The sequence below is a fragment of the Canis aureus genome, chromosome 29, assembly GCF_053574225.1.
Source record: "Canis aureus isolate CA01 chromosome 29, VMU_Caureus_v.1.0, whole genome shotgun sequence".
Classification (NCBI taxonomy): Eukaryota; Metazoa; Chordata; class Mammalia; order Carnivora; family Canidae; genus Canis; species Canis aureus.
In genome coordinates, this window is record NC_135639.1 from 29,240,857 (window position 1) to 29,254,938 (window position 14,082).

At 36.8% G+C, this 14,082-nt stretch overlaps 1 protein-coding gene, 1 long non-coding RNA gene and 1 pseudogene across 6 annotated transcripts in view; 2 read left to right on the forward strand and 1 right to left on the reverse strand.

Annotated features, from left to right (window-relative positions):
• HPSE2 (heparanase 2 (inactive)) overlaps positions 1-14,082 on the forward strand; it is a 627,272-nt gene that overhangs the window by 112,845 nt on the left and 500,345 nt on the right. The window lies entirely within an intron of this gene.
• LOC144301286 (uncharacterized) overlaps positions 1-14,082 on the reverse strand; it is a 41,091-nt gene that overhangs the window by 10,815 nt on the left and 16,194 nt on the right. The gene's annotated exons all lie outside the window — the stretch shown is intronic.
• Positions 1,065-4,756, forward strand: LOC144301285 (large ribosomal subunit protein eL6-like; annotated as a pseudogene).

Genomic DNA, 14,082 nt, shown 5'->3' on the forward strand with positions numbered 1-14,082 from the left:
TGGACAAAATAAGTTCATCTCCATGTCATCTTGATTAGAATCCTGGGTTAATGTTGGGAAAGGTCAGTCTCATTGACTTGAATGACCTTGATGAGGCTACCGAAGAAACAATTGCTTTTGGGTTGGTCCTGACTCTTGTTTTGATAAGTTTTGTCTGGAGTTATTCTTAGCTTATGGTGACAAGGCCTGAAAGCTTATGGACAACTTTTGGTCTTTAGAACATTCAGATGGGGTTTCCTTAGAAGTTCAACACTGTGGGGAGGTGAAGGGAAGAAGCAGATAACAGATGACACTTCATGATTGTTCTTCTATCTTTTCATAGTGGATATGCCTCACCTAATCTGTAGAATACTAAGTGGGCAAACTTTGGAATATTTAATTTTAGCTGTATTAGAATTGGATTCACATAAAGCATATGGGTCATTGAGTTTTATTTTACTTGATACTTGGTACATTTTGAAATCTGGATGGAAAATTATATAAATCAGCAGGAATTAAATTTTTTATATTGTCATTTGAACAATTGAGTAAAATTTATATATCATAAAATGCAAAGATCTGAAGTGTATAATTTGATTGCTTTTGATAAAAGTACGCACCTATGTAACTATCACCTTAAACAGGATTTAGAACATTTCTATCATCCATAAAGTCTGCTGTCCCTTTCTAGTCCATCCACATTTTACAAGGTAACTGCTATTCTGATTTCTGTCACCAGAAGTTCTTGAACTTCTTATATACTGTTTTATGTCTAGATTTTTAAGCTTAGCATAATGTTTTCAATAATCATCTTTGTTTTATTTTTTCTTAAGATTTAATTAATTAATTAATTAATTAATTAATTTTTAACACATGAGCAGGGAGAGGGGTAGAGGGAGAGAGAATTCCGAGCAGACTCCACGCTGAGTGCAGAACCCAACATGAGGCCCAATAGCATGACCCTGACATCACAACCTGAGCTGAAGGCTGACTTAGCTACCCAGGAACCCCCAAAATACTCACCTTTGTTGTGTGTATCAGTAGTTCATTTAGATTTTTTTTTTGACTCTTTCCCATCTTGCAAAATGGCAGATGAAAGAGCTGAGAATGCAGATGGTAAGGAGAAGAAACTTAAAGCCAAGAAAGCTGATGCTGGAGACCAGATTAAGAATGGTAATCTCGGGATCCCTGGGTGGCGCAGCGGTTTGGCGCCTGCCTTTGGCCCGGGGTGCGATCCTGGAGACCCGGGATCGAATCCCACGTCAGGCTCCCTGCATGGAGCCTGCTTCTCCCTCTACCTGTGTCTCTGCCTCTCTGTCTCTCTCTGTGTGACTATCATGAATAAATAAATAAAATCTTTAAAAAAAAAGAATGGTAATCTCAAGGCTGAAATACCAAAGAAGGGGAAGCCCCACTGAAGCCAAAACTCTGACCTAGTCAGAGGAATTGGCACACATTCCCAATCAGCTATGTATTCCAAAAAGGTAACGTACATGAGGAAGTATTCAGCAGCTAAATCCAGAGTTGAAAAGAGAAAGAAGAAGGTATATATTTATACCAAAACCAGTTGGTCGTGACAGGAATGGTGATATCGAATTGGTTAAACTTCACAAATTGCCTGCATATTATCCTACTGAAGATGTGACTTGAAAGCTATTGAGCCACAGCAAAAACCTTTTAGTCAGCATGTGAAAAAACTACGAACTAGCATCTCTCCTGGTATCATTTTGATCATCCTCACTGGGCACCACAGAGGCAAGAGAGTAGTTTTCCTGAAGCAATTGAGCAGTGGCTTGCTACTTGTGATTGGATCTCTGGTCCTCAGTCAAATTCCTCTGCATAGAACACACCAGAAATTTGTTATTGCCAACTCCATAAAAATTGACATCAGTAGTGCAAAATCCCAAAACATCTCACTGATGCTTACTTCAAGAAGAAGAAGCTGAATAAACCCAGACACAGGAAGGTGAGGTTTTTGACACAGTGAAGGAGAAATAATAGAACAGTGCAAGGCTGATCAGAAAACTGTGGACTCACAAAATCTGCCAAATCAAAGCTGTTTCTCAGCTTCAGAGCTATCTCTGCTTTGTGTTTTCTCTCATAAATGGACTTTATCCTCACAAATTGGTGTTATAAATCTCTTGCAAAGAACTTAATTAGACAACTGATCCATTTCGAAAAATAAATAATAAATAAATAAAAATTTAAAAAATCTGAATTGTTTTCCAATGTATGACGATCTATATTTATGCTTTCTCCTGTTAGTGAACTTCTAACTCTTATTCAGTTTTATAAACTCTGCTCTACAGAGCAGAAAGTTTTAATTATGGTAAGTCCAATTTATCAAAATTTTCTTTTATGTTTAATGTTCTTGGTGTTCTATCTAAGAAATCCTTGTCAACTGTCAAGCCCACAAAAATTTTCTTTCATCTTTTCTTGTAGATATTTTATAATTTTGCTTTTATACTGAAGTCTGTGATCCACTTCACATTAATTAATTGTGTCAGGGGGAGATTAATATTCATTTTTTTCCATATTTTTATCCATTTATCCTAGCAGCATTTGTTAAAAACACTGTCTTTTCCTCTTAATTAATACAGCTGAGGTTTGGGTTATTTGGCTGTAAATTTCTTTTTTTGTAATGTCCTTGTCAGATTTTAGTATCAGGATTAAGCTGGCTTATAAAATAAAGTGGAAACATTCTTTTCTCTTTCATTTTCTGAAATTGTTAATGTAACATGATACTAAGTCTTCTTTAAAGGTTGATAGAACTTTCCAGGGAACTCAGATGAGCATGGAGTTTTATTCATGCAAAATTCTTATTATAGTTTCTTTGATACATATAGGGCTATACAGATTTTGTGTTTCTTCATAAAATTATGTCTTTTTAAAATAAGAATTGCCCATTTTATTCAAGTTGTTGAATTTATTGCCATGAAGTTGTTTGTAATATTACATTATTATCCTTTTAATGTCTGTGGGATCTGTAGTGATGCTTCTCTTTTATTCCTGATATAGTTAATTTGTGATTTTCGTGTTCTTTTCTTAATTATTATTGCTAGGTGTTTATTAATTTCATTAATCCTTTAAAAGAAAAAATGTTGGCTTTGTTAATTTTTTCTATTTGCTGATTTCTTTTTTTATTATTATCATTTTTATTTGCTGATTTCTAATCTGATCTTTATTATTCCTTTCTTATGACTTACTTTGGATTTAATTTGCTCTTCTTTCTCTGGCTTCTTTTCTTTTTAAAAGAGTTTTAAAATTTATTTGAGAGAGTGAGAGCATGCACAAGTGGGCAAAGGGCAGGGAGAGAAGGAGAAGGGCTCCCTTCTCATTGGGGCTCCATCCCAGGACCCTGGGATCATGACCTGAGGAGAAGGCAGTGGCTTAACCAACTGAGCCACCCAGATGCTCCCTTTCTCCAGATTCTTAACGTGGAAATTTAGATAATTGATACTAAATCTTGCTATTTTCTCTAATGTGTGAATTTAAAACTAAATTCCTCCTTTAAACATTATTTGGTTTGTGTTCCACAAATTTTGGTAAGTTATTATTTTTTAGTTTGAAGTATTTTCTAATTTCTCCTGTGATTTTTTTCCTTGACTATGAGCTATTTAGAAAAGATTTAGTTTCCAGATACAAGGAGATTTTCTAGCTATCTCATTATTTTTTATTTGTAATTTAATTTAGTTTTTGCATATTTGTGGAAAGTTCAAGATGTTTCTCAAACTCCTCTAGCTTGTCAGGACTTAACTTTCAAACTCCATTTCCCTTCTGGATCTTATTAAAACTTGGCTTCATACTTTATTAGGGTGAATCTAGAGTACGTCTTAAATGAAAGTTTCATTGTTATTCCTATAGTGTGGCCTTCTGCTGTCTCAACCAAATGCCAACAATGTTATTACAGTATTAACAGGATCTCTCCACTCTGAAGGGGCCAGGAACTGTGCTTTTTTTCCCTCCCTCATAGTAATTGTTCTCTAATATCTCTATTTCCCTCTCAACTCTATTTTAACTGCTATCTGGTAAACTCTCATGGTCTCATTCTGAGCCTCATCCTCATCCTCAGTTGGGATTTATACAGGCCTTCCCAATGGGGCCTTCTCTGCACAGCCACTTTTTCTCTGTTACCGTGCATCATAGATTACAGCTTCTTCAACCAACCCAAACTGATTTCTGCCTCTTCATACTAATTGGATCACCTAGAGCAGCTCAGGGTCTAGCTCTCTGCATTACAGTTGGAAAATTATATTTATTTAGAGAACTGGGTGATCATGGGCTCACTTCAAGAGCTTCCTTTCGCTCAAGAGTTACAGTCATGTGCTGTCTGTTGTTCTCTGCCTGCAAAAGTTGCCTCAGTTTTTTTTTTTTTTCAGATTTATAGTTTATTTCAGGAGGGCTGATACAGTAACACTTATTTCAACATAGTTGGAAGTGGAATTCTAAGTCTATCATTTTGCTATTTGCTTTCTATTTGTCCTGCCTTTTTCCCTCTTCCTATTTTTTTCTTCTCTCCTGTCTTCTTTTAGGTTAATCACATTTTTATGTTTTGTTTTAATTATTTTAATGACCTTATAACTATAACTTTTGTATTATTTTTAATTAGTTGTACTAAAGATTGCAGTATTGATCTTTAACTTAAGTTCTACATAGAGTTAATGTAGTACTAATTTCAATAAAACTTGTATAACTAGTTTTAATAAAACTGTGATCCCACTTAGACCCCCCATCCTTTGCGATATTGTTTTATGTATTCTGTATCTATGTATATTTTAATCCCATCAATACAATATTATATTTTTATTAAATAATAAGTTGTTTTTTTATTGTGTAAAAAACATACAAAATTTACCATCTTAGTTATTTTTAAGTGTATACTTAAGTAGTGTTAAATATATACTGTCAGTTGTTTTTTCAAGAAATGAGTAGAACATGCAAAATATCCACATATTTACCATGCCCAGTCTCCCGCCCCCCCTTTTTTATGATAGTCACGCACAGAGAGAGAGAGAGGCAGAGACATAGGCAGAGGGAGAAGCAGGCTCCATGCACCGGGAGCCCGACGTGGGATTCGATCCCGGGCCTCCAGGATCCTGCCCTGGGCCAAAGGCAGGCGCTAAACCTCTGCGCCACCCAGGGATCCCCCCAGCCCCCTTTTTTAAAGAGGGAAGGAGTTGGGGAGGGCAGAGGGAGAGAAAGAATCTTAAGTAGAGTCCATGCCTAATGTAGAACCTGATGTGGGGCTCCATCTTACAACCCTGAGATCATGACCTGAGTTGAAATCAAGAGTTGGATGCTTAATTGACTGAGCCACTCAGGTGTCCCTCGTGTCCCCTTTATTTCTCCTTGTATGTGTGAAGTTCCATCTCATGTAGTTTCTCTTCAGCTAAGGAACTTTTCAACTTTGTGAGTTTTGGGAGGATGGCTCCAGCCTTTTCTTAAGCCTATATATTGAAATTTTTATTTCAGATATTACAGTTTTCATTTCTAGAGTTTTCATTTGGTTCTTTTGCATAGTTTCTATTTTTCTGCTTAGATGTTCCATCTTCTTATCCATTATGATCATCTTTTCCTTTAGAAGTTGATTATATTTATAATAGCAGCTTTAAAGAACTCCTCTGGAAACAGTATGGAGTTTCCTCAAAAAATTAAAAATAGAATTACCATGTAATCCAGTAACTCGGCTACTGGTTATTTACCCAAAGAAGATAAAAACACTAACTTGAAAAGATATATGCACCTCTGTTTATTGCAGCATCATTTATAATAACCAAGATATGTAAGTTACCCAAGTGCCCCTGGATAGATGAATGGATAAAGAAGATGTGGTGTGTGTGTGTGTGTGTGTGTGTGTGTGTGTATCTTGTATGTATGTGTGTGTATCTATCTATCTATCTATCTATCTATCTATCTATCTATCTATCATCTATCTAATCTTGCCATTTGCAACAACATGGATAGATCTAGAGGATATAATGCTAAGTGAAGTAAGTCAGAGAAAGACAAATACCATATGATTTCACTCATATGTGGAATTTAATAAAACCAAAAATAGAAAAAGAGTGACAAAAAAAATGGATTCTTGGGGCACCTGGGTGGCTTAATCAGTTAAGCATCTGCTTTTGGCTCAGATCATGATCTCAAGGTCCTGGGACTGAGCCCTGCATTGGGCTCTCTGCTTAGCAAGAGGGAGTATGCTTCTCCCTTTCCTTCTCCCCCTCTCCTCCCACCCCCAGCTCATGCTTTCTCTCTCTCTCTCAATTAAATAAATAAAATCTTTTTAAAAAATGGACTCTTGGGATGCCGGGTGGCTCAGCAGTTGGGTGCCTGCCTTCGGCCCAGGTCATGATCCTGGGATCCGGGATGGAGTCCTGCATTGGGCTTCCTGCAAGGAATCTGCTTCTCCCTCTGCCTCTGCTTCTGCCTCTCTCTCTGTGTCTCTTATGAATAAATAAATGAATCTTTAAAAAAATCAACTCTTAAATATAGAGAACAAATTGTTTGTTGCCAGAGAGGAGATGGGTGGGGGAATGGGTGAAATAGGTGCAGGGGATGGGATTAAGAATACATTTATCCTATGAGCACTGAGTAATGTACAGAGTTGTTGAATAATTATATTGTACACCTGAAACTAATATAACATTGTATGTTAATTATACTGGAATTTAAAAATAAATAAAATTTAGAAAGTAGTTATCTGATAATTCCAACATCTGCATTATTTTGGAGTTTCTATTAACTGCTTTTTCTTTTAACTGTGGGTCACATTTTTCTATTTCCGTGTGTAGTAAGTTTTTAATTCTATCTGGACATTATGTTTGATACTGTAGAGAATCTGGACTTTATTCTCTTTCTCTGAAGAGTGCTTTTTTTTTGTTAAATTCAAGTAGACAGTTCATTTATTGGTTGGTCATCTTAAACTAATATAGGTTTCATTTTACATTTTGATAGAGCAGATCTGTTTTAGTTTTTCTTTTAGTCTTAGGATGAGACATAGTCTTTACTCCTTGGCATTACTCCTCTCTGCAATTTTACCGGAGAGTCCAGATATTTATCAAGCCTCTTTAATTTGGCATAATTCAAACTCAAAACACTCTTTCCCTGCATTGGGAAGCAGCAGAAATCTTTGCTCAGCCTTTTCAACTTTCCAGCTATTGCCTTCCAACAGTCTTTTTGGAGTGTCACAGTTCTGTGGTCAGTTTATACTTAGATTTTATACCTAGATTATAATTTTTGTATTCAAATTTATTCAGAGTTTTGGGAGCTCCCTCTTCAGTGTCTTTTCCTTTTTTGGATTTCCTATCTCAATTTCCAGACTCCTTGCCAGCTCTAACCTTGTGCTCTGAGAGTTTCTGCACCATTCTGTACAGACTAGGGAATGCCCTAAATAGATTATTGGGTAAATTATTGTATATGGCTCTTTCATTTTCTATGGACTGAATCAATGTTGCATGAAAAATAAGAAGAATGTTTAAAAAAAACACACAAAAAAAACAGGGATCCTTCGGTGGCTCAGTGGTTTAGCGCCTGCCTTTGGCCCAGGGCACGATCCTGGAGTCCCAGGATCGAGTCCTGCGTCGGGCTCCTTGCATGGAGCCTGCTTCTCCCTCCTCCTGTGTCTCTGCCTCTCTCTCTCTCTCTCCATGTCTATCATAAATAAATAGATCTTTAAAAAAATAAAAAAATAAAAAATGTTTTTAAAAAAAGTTGTGACAATAGATGCTTTGTCATGTTGGAAAGCTTAGGTGGCTCTTCTGTGAGTGGCCTGGGAAATGATTGGCAAGGATAGAATGACACACTGTATTTCACTAGTAGCCAAATTAGGACCTTTTACTACAGATCACTGAGCAACCTGTATCACTATGTTATTGTTGTTGTTGTTGTTTTTAACAGGTTTCTCATGAAGAATATGTGCATTTATCCTTTCTGTTTGGTTGTAGTAAATGGGGAATGATAATTTTCTGATGAGCAGCCCAGATAAGTGTCTTTGTGAAACCTCATATACCTTGTGAAATAAAATTTATATGTCTTCTTTCTGATTTGTACTATTCATGGGAAAGGGTACTTCTGGTATGTTAAGCCAGCATATTCTGTTTTCTTCTTTCTGATTATGGTATTCCTTTACTATCCCACTTCTCCTTTGGAGAACCCTAATGTCATTTATGTGGAGCATGCAATCTTTATAATTGTATTCTTTGCCTATCTTTCTGATCCACAACCCCATCTTTCTTACCTTAGGGGTAGAAATGTGGTGCCAAATTACCACAGTAATTAGTTCAAGTATAGGCCTGAATAAGACCAAATAAAATTTTCCTCAGGATATTTCTCTTCAGCTTAGACCCTGAGCTTCTAAGGCAAGAACCATGTTTTTGCTCAACATTGCACCCTCTGTACCAGGCACAGATCTGGAAAAATGTGAATGAATATTGAACAGAATGAGTGGCCCTTGGCAGAATCATGCATTGATTGACTTTGGCTTTCCAAGACTGGATTCTTCTTTTTTAACCTAGTAGCATCTATCTATGAAATATGAGTCAGAAATTGGCAAAGCTATTCATGAAATGGACCTGACCAACATATTTTTGGGGCATGACTGAAAGAAAGAAAATCCCAAAGAAAGTATTTTTGAGACTAGACCATCATTTCCCCAGAGCAGTGTAATTTTGATTTTTGAAACAGGTGCATGCACATTTCCTTCAAGTCCTTGTCCCACTCTACTCCCAGGACCTCAAAGGACTCAGGAAGTTCTTTCACAAGAAATAATCTATTTCAAGTATATCAGTTCTCTATATTGAGTTTTAGAGAAGTACCATTAGCATCATTGAAATAACATTTGTGAATTAGGAGACCTGGAAGGTGTCACAGACTGGTTAGAGGGAGAATGATTTAGGAAGTGGGAACAATGGTACCTGGTTAAGATGTGTTTGTTACTTTTACAACCATCTCCATTTTCCTTTTCTTTCTGCTATTTTCAGGTACTCAGTGATCTCAGAGTTACAGCTTTCTTGGTAGGGATTTTGGAGAAATATCATTACTATACTATAGGTTAGATAAGAATAGGCTTTTTTGAAAATCTGAAATTTAATTACCTTACATATCATTGTTTCATTGTGGAATTATTACTAAATTCTAAACATTCAACCTATACATGGATATTTATAAAATGACTGCTTGTAAGTTGGAGTGGTTCATTGTCAATAAATTTAGACTCAACAAATGGTTAAGTGCTTAAAGTAACCACTGTGTTAGGGGCTTTAGGTGTGTTATTTGGCATAATCATAAAATCCTGTGTGCATGTGTCATCCTTATTTTATGGAAAGGGATTTAAACAACAATTAGAATTAAAAATAAACATTGTGACTTTTGACTTCTGGTCTGGCATATAAGGAGCTTGGACATCTCTACTCCATCATAACAAGAAATAAAAAGCTGAAGAAATGAAAAAACCAACTCTTCTTAATTCATAAGAGAAATGAAGTTACAGGGCAAGCCCTTATGCTTTATTCCTTATGGATCATCTAATTTGGAATACACTCAAGTTTAACTCAAAGAAATATGAGGTCCAAAAAATGAGTAACTGTGTAAACGTTGCTTGGTCAGAAGACACCTAGAGCAAACCTTTTAACAAATGCCAGAACACTAAATAGCTTAATTAGCTTATTCAGAATCAAAATTTCAATGATTCTAGAAAAATATAACTCAAAATCCATTAATGTTCTTGTCCCTGAGTAAGACTCAGAGCGCTCTCTCTCTCTCTCTCTCTCTCTCTCTTAGAAATGGATTGCCAGCCTCCCAGTAGAATATAAAGCTCTCCTCACCTTCTGTTTTCCGTCTTAACTTTAAATCTTACTTCACAGATTTTGTTAAGGGTCAATTTGACCTCCATTTATTAAATCAGATTTGATAGTGCTCTTTATGAGTCTTCAAAGCACAATTTGGAAGAAAGGCTACTAATTCAAGTTTGAAAAATGTACTCCATGAATGATCTCAGAAGTGTTTGGCAACAACTGCGTTATTAGACAAAACTGAAATAATCATGAAGCTGAGAAAGAGCTTATTTTATATATGGTTGGGTAGAAAGCTAAATAATTCTACATATTCTAACATTGGTTGGTGTCCTGACCTTTGTAAACATTTGACCTGTAAAGACATTTGAGAAGCCTACGACTTACTCTGTCTCTCTTAAAAAAATGATAGATTTTATATTTGAATTTTTACAAATGGAGTCACAACTACCTGTATCTCCAAAGGAGCAGTTATCTTACAAGGTACAGAACATGAGAAAATATATTCTAGAGAGCTCTGGAAACTTTTAAGGTCTTAAAATTTGTGGAGAAAATGAAATTTTATTTGTTTTTAAATGAAGAATCTACACTATGATAGTGGGCTACATCTGTTTGGAAGCAGCCCTTTCCAGTTTTCACTTAGCATGCTGCTGCACGTATTTGCTTAATTCCTCACAGAAATGTGTCATCAAATAAGAAATTATCAAATTACCATTTAAAAATAAATAAGCAGTTGGCATTTTTAGGAGAATCATTTCCATGAAATTCCAGATCTTATGAACTAATGCTAAGCATTTTCAAACCAGTTGTTTCAAGGATTTGAAGAAAATTGATTACTATTAAATCTTGGCCAGATGACCAGTGATAGATTAAATAGTTTCCAAATTTTTGTTTTGGATCATCAGAGATGAAGTAAAATGGAATATGTTTTGGGAAATGAGAAGTAGAGCTAGGGCAAGGAGTTCCCATCCCAAAAAGCTTGGTGTTTTGGAAGGCTCTCCTCAGAAATGGCAAGGAGAATATAGAATCCTACCAACAAGAATGTGGGGCACATAACCTACAAATGCCAATTGTAGGATTCTGCCTCATTCCTGACCATATTAATTCCCAAGTTATCTCTGGTCAACTAGCCTTTTGGGAATGAGTGACAATATTTTTTTTCACTTTTTTTAAAGTTTTATTTATGAGAGACACAGAGAGACAGAGGAGGCAGAGACATAGGCAGAGGGAGAAGCAGGCTCCTCACAGGGAGCCCAATGTGGGACTCAATCCCCAGACCCTGGGATCACGCCCTGACTTGAAGGCAAATGCTCAACCGCTGAGCCACCCAGGCGTCCCTGAGTGATGATATTTAAGGGAAGAGCCAAATATTTCAGGAAGTAGAGTTCTCAGCCTCTGATGAACCTTTGATGAGCCTCTCATAGTTTGATGGAGACTGGCCTATGGATTCTTGGAATTATATGGAGATTGAGCTATGCCTTTTACATTCCAATGTATGGAATTAGAGCAGCATGTTGAATTAGAAGTTTTTACTAAGGGATCAATGTACAATAAGTGTTACATACTAAAGCAGAGTAACAGTCCAAAGTGTAGAAGGATATACCTGGAAACTGGCCACATCATCTTAAAGACTCCTCATCTATTAGGAGGATATTAAATTATGTATTGTTAGATAGTTGAGGAGGATTTTTAAATAGATTTTTATTTATTTGAGAGAGAAAGACAGCATGAGTGGGGTGAGGGCTGAGGGAGAGAGAATCTTGAGCAGACTCCCTGCTGAGCGCAGAGCCCGACACAGGGCTCAGTCTCATGACCCATGAGATCATGACCTGAGCTGAAATCATGAGTTGGATGCTTAACTGACTGAGCCACTTAAGTACCTCTTGAGGAGGATTTTTAAAGGAAGCTTTATTTGGAGAAAATGGTATTCTGAATCTTTTCCTGCATACTTGTCTCCCAGGAGTAGGGTGAGAGTGCTTCCATCTTCACCTAAGGTTAAGAGAGAGGGCTACCTGAGGCACTTGATATGGATTTCCTATCAGTGGTATGGAAGAATGAAATGAACTCACTTCTTTCAAGGAAATCTAGAGGATGAAAGAGATGGCCACCTTCTTTCATGGTGGGACATGGAGAATTGCTGCTGTATTGGAATTGGCCTACACTTCTCAGAGTATTTGGAGGGAAAAATTCATGAATGTATCTAGTGGGTCAGATGTGGTTATACCTACAAGGGCCAGTATGGGAGATTTCTTAGATCCAGGACAATAGAAGTTCATAGACAGGCAAACAGGCCTCAGCAAGGTGGACCCTACTGTTTCCATGGAGCCCAAGGAAGAAATAAATGACTGCCAGAATAGAGTACAGTAATCCAAGTTGAGGGAAATAAATGTGACAGACTGCTAGCATTTGGGTGTGTGTGAGGTGCTTCAAAATACCTGTCATGGCACTCTCACCTTCAGAGAACATGATACCAAATTACAACAGTACCAATTAAATAAGAGTTTTATTGTTTTCCTTACCTTTCCTTACCCTTTTATGAACCTTTGAGCAGGAGATAGATACAATTTTGAATGAAATATAAAGGTTTGATAACCTGAGATTAGACATTTTGTGAACTTCAAGACTTATTGAGTCTTAAAGTTACTATAGAACATTTGCTACCTGAGAGTGAGAATTAAAAACCATGAAACTGCTCAAGTTTCTATCCAGGGCCATAGGAAATGCTTCCCCCACAAAGTATATTTTAAAGGGATAATGAAGACAAAAGTAACTCTACTATCTGATGATCTCCTACGAGTCTGCTTGTTCAGTGTGTTGGTTTTATAAATGTTTTTTCAGAGTTTGCAGATTACGGCACAGGATCAATTTAGAAGAGAATAGCATGATGGTTAAGAACATGAGTCTAGAATCGGACTAGTTCCAAGTCTTGGCTTTTCCATTTTTTAGTTATGTTACTTTGGATAACTTATTTAAATTATTTAGGATCAGATCCAGATTCCTTATTTGTAAAATGAGGATAATAGTGATAACTACCACAAAAGATTGTTAAGATTAGATGAGATAACGCAAGTAGAATGCACAGCTGGGTGTCTAGCTCAGGTGTTAGCTATATAATGGGTTTAGACTTTGAAGAGTTTAAATGGTAGGAACTTCTACTAGATTTGTTTCCTGAGGCAAGGGAAACAAAAGCAAAAATAAACTGTTGTGACTTCATCAAAATAAAAAGCTTTGCACAGTAAAGAAACAAATCAACAAAAGTAAAAGGCAACCTACAGAATGGGAGAAGATATTTTCAAATGACACATTAATAAAACTCACCCAAAATCCAAACAATCCAATTAAAAAATAGGCAGAAGACATGAATAGACAGTTCCCCAGAGAAAAAATACAGATGGCTAACAGATACATGAAAAGATGCTCAACATCACTCATCATCAGGGAAATTCAAATCAAAACTACAGTGAGACATCACCTCACATCAGTCAGAATGGCTAAAATTAACAACACAGAAAATAGCAGGTGTTGGCAAGCACGTGGGGAAAGGAGAATGCTCTTACACTGTTGGTGGGAATGCAAACTGGTGCAGCTGCTCTGGAAAACAGTATGGAGGTTCCTCAATAAATTAAAAATAGAACTACCATAGCATCTAGAATCACACTACTAGGTATTTACCCAAAGAATCCAAAAATACTAACTCAAAGGGATACATGTAACCCAATGTTTATAGCAGCATTATAAACAATAGACAAACTATGGAAAGAGCCCAGATGTCCATCAGCTGATGAATGGCTAAAGAAAATGTCATACATACACACACACACACACACACACACACACACACACACACAGGAATATTACTCAGCCATCAAAAAGAATGAAATCTTGCCATTTGCAATGATGGAACTAGGGACTATTATGCTAAGCAAAATAAGTCAGAGAAAGACAGATACCATTTAATTTCACTCATGTGGAATTTTTAAAAGATTTTGATTTATTTATTCATAGAGACACAGAGAGAGAGAGAGAGGCAGAGACACAGGCAGAGAGAGAGAGGCAGGCTCCATGCAGAGAGCCTGACGTGGGACTCAATCCAGGGTCCCCAGGATCACACCCCGGGCTGCAGGCGGCGCTAAACCGCTGCGCCACCGGTGCTGCCGTCATATGTGGAATTTAAGAAACAAAACAGATGATCATAGGGAGAGAAAAAGAGAGGAAAACCAAGAAATAGTCTCTTAACTATAGAGAACAAACTGATGGTTATCAGAGGGGAGGTGGGGGGGATGGGTGAAATAGGTGATGGGGATTAAGGAGTGCA